We start from the raw sequence: 3,756 nt of genomic DNA on the forward strand, positions 1-3,756 counted from the left end.
TATTTGGGTCAAAATGTGTTGAAATGGGTGAACATTCAAAATGGTTAAACTTTTTGAGAACTTTCTCAATATAATGTGATTGAGTTAGAATAAGACCATTATCCTGTCTTATGATTCTAATACCCAAAATCACATCAGCTTCACCCATATCTTTCATATCAAAGTTTTGAGAAAGAAATGATTTAGTACTATGAATGCTTTCAATATCGGTACTAAAAATTAACATATAAACAAATAACAACACCTTTGCCACCCTTAAAGTTACTATACACACATTTATGTGACTCATGAATCCTATAACCATTTGACACTAAGACTTTATCAAATCTTTCATGCCATTGTTTAGGGGCTTGCTTAAGGCCATACAAAGATTTGATTAGCTTACATACTTTATGCTCTTGGCTTGACAGATTATATCCTTCAGGTTGTTCCATATACACTTCTTCATCAAGTTCACCATTTAAGAATGCGGTTTTAACATCCATCTGGTGAATGTGAAGTTTGTATATGGAAGCAAGAGCAATCAACACTCTAATGGTTGTAGACACCCCATTTTTCCCCACTTTAATCAACAAAGAAGTTAGTGTGTCGTTGTCAGATTCTAGTGTTTTCTAGTGTTTTCCATTCCTGTGTCCGTCTCTCATGCTTTCTTGACCTTTTCAATCATTTCCGCCATGTTCGCATTTTTCCGCTAAGTGTTGAGAGGGGTTATTCACAAGAATCCGAGCAAGGGAGAGTTTGGACCTGTCAGTGGGCCCGCATTGAGCATTTGTTTAAATATGGATCAAACAGGGGGGGGTCCGCATATTGTTTTTATAAAAGGCATAAACGAAACCAATATCCATAGAGGGCATAGTGTATTTCGTCTGGCATGGGCCCATTATTATGAAAAATAAAAATCTTAAGATGGCAGCCCATCAATTGGACAAGGTGGATCATTCTACGGAGATAATTTCAAGGGTACAACTAATTTACATTGCGGCCCGCCAATTGGATGGTTTGGATCATCTAATGAAGAAGATCTATAGAGCATGGTTAATCCATTGGATGGTTTGGATCAGCCCATATGATTGATTAGCGGAGCACAAATTAAATCACATCGCAGCCCACTATTTGAACGGTCAAGATCATCAATTGTCACCCATCAAATGAATGGTTCGGATCACCAAATGGGAGTAATTTAAAAATGGGGTAACATATTCACATTTTGGTCCCTTATTCGGACGGATCGGATCAGCCCATGGAAATGTTCTGAAGGGTGCAACCAATTTGCATTTTGGCCTATCAATTGGACAGCTTGGATCATCCAACGGAAATAATTTAGGAGGCGCAACCCATTTGTACTGTTACCTAACATTTGAATGGTGTTGATCATCCCATCTATGCACGTCCGGCCTTTATTGGGTGTTGTTATTAATTTTATACGAGTTGCACGATTTGTGACTTTTGCATGGATTAGATAATGGAAAGAAAAAGAGACAAGGATCCTCAAATTAAGAAAGTAATTTTTAATTGTTTAAATTGAAGTCCTCCTTCTTTTCTCCGTGCCTTGGGGAGCTTGTTCCCCTTTGTTTGACTTTTAAGCCCCCTTATTCTGTTGCACATGCATGGAGAAGGAAAAGAGGGAATATTTTAAGAAAAGATAGCAAGTGATTTTGATATTTTCTTGGTTGCACATGCATGGAGAAAGAAAAGAGGGAATATTTTAAGAAAAGATAACAAGTGATTTTGATATTTTCTTGGTTGCACATGCATGGAGAAAGAAAAGAGGGAATATTTTAAGAAAAGATAGCAAGTGTAGAGAAGAGGGAAGGCTCGGTTTCTTTGGGGGTGGGTGGCCACAGCAGCTTAAAAGGAGAAGAAGCTCGATCTTTAAGGAGGGGAGAGAGAACCAAAGAAAAAGAGGAGAAGCAACAGCAAAGAGAGGGGGAGGGAACTCTCTTTCTGGAGGAGCACACGTGTTTTTTGGGGCGAGGAGGGCTTGGTGTTTGTGGACGAATTTATCTTCCAACTTGGTGATCGGAATCAAATTGGTACCCGAAATTTTGAAGGAGACTTATTGGATCGAAGCTTGGCCGAATTTCGTCGTCTAAAAGAGGTATTTTCAAGTTGCATGCTATGTTTCTTGTCATGTTTTCATTTATGCCGAATATAATTAAATCTATAGGGTTATTAGAACCCATTTAGAGTAAGATTTTGAAATCACAGGCTTGTTAGGAATTTCGGATTTATTTTGAGAAAACAATTTAACTATAATAAAATCTAGACATATGAATAAAAAGCTCGAATTTTCCATAAATTTTCAAAACCCAATTCAACACAGCCGGGTAAAATCTAATTAATCAAACCCTTTTCAATTCGATGTTCAAAACTCACTATTCCTTCAATTGACATTCGCAGCCCCCACTTACAATACTAACACTCCAATTTTGTAGCCCACTCACCCAACTTTGCAGAAAACCCACTTTCACAGCCACAAGTATAAACCCAAAAATCAGGTTTTGCACCCAAACAGTCCAATTTGGCAGCCCATGGAATCAAACTATGCAGCCCAAAGAACCTAAATTTACAAAACAAAAATCTAATTTTGCCACCACAATACTCCTTTAACTTTTTCACCCAAAACAATCCAATCAACTTTTCCATCCAACAAAGCCTACCTTCCTAATTGACAATCACGAACTCACCTTCTCCGATTGATAACCACAACCCCTTCTCCAATTTTAGCAACAGCCCATTCCAGCCCCTTTGGATAATAACAAACCTTTAATCACAAAAAGACAAAATAATAAGACAAAACTTGGTGATGCCAATATCATTCCCGCTATAATGCTGGCTGCCCGTCTTGCGGCCCAATTTCGAACCTCGAAACCACAGATTCATAGAAAATGGTAAACTATAAAGTTGAAGCCCTTTAAAATATCTTTCCAACGCATATTCGTGTGTTAGATTTGGCTAAGTGGTTAAAGAGTTATGACAGTTTTAGTGGGCTGGATTTGCTAAATCTTTAAATGGTTAAGGTTTTGTCGAATTTGTGCAATCGTCAAACATTTTTGTGTTAATATCATTCTCTAAACCAAAGTTAAAAGACATTAATTTAAAATATACCTAACCTTAAAGTCACAAATCTAAACTTTACCCATGTAAAAAACCATTGCTCTAAATCCGTTAAAAGCCATTAAGCAAAAGACCACTAAAAATCTCAAGTAAAACTAAAACCTTGTAAATAAACAACTTTAAAAGTTACCAAACACACTAAATACCTTCAGATAATAAAAGCTTCAAGAAAACTCTAAAAGTTTCCACAAACCCAAAAGAATTCGAGATTCCTAAGAGCCGGTGGATTCAAAATTCTTTTAGGAACCCTGAGAGTCCAATTTAGGAACACTGGTGTCGTGTCGTATCCTAAGTTTTAGGGAGTCCTAGAGTTATGAGTCCAGCCTCATCACGGACGCTTGCTATGTATAGCAACCGTGCCATAGGTCTAGTTGCACTAGTCACCCGATCTTTCCCTAGGACAAGCCTAGTAAACTAGGATGTAGGCAAACCTGCATTAGTCTAAGGGACAACTTGCATTCAGATAAGAATCATATAGCATCTTAGATGAAATCCTAAGATAATAAAATCCTCAACTTGAATTAAATAATTCCTCTTAAAACTGTTGAAACAGTCAAATCCGTCTAGGTCGGTGTCCTAGTTGAGTTAGGCATATGTAGCTTAGCTTAGGTGCACCGAACTACGTCGACTCTGATCCCA

Source organism: Tasmannia lanceolata, unplaced genomic scaffold, assembly GCF_043159265.1.
Source record: "Tasmannia lanceolata isolate RefF3 unplaced genomic scaffold, GAP_Taslan_0.1 ptg000011l, whole genome shotgun sequence".
In the NCBI taxonomy this organism is placed as follows: domain Eukaryota; kingdom Viridiplantae; phylum Streptophyta; class Magnoliopsida; order Canellales; family Winteraceae; genus Tasmannia; species Tasmannia lanceolata.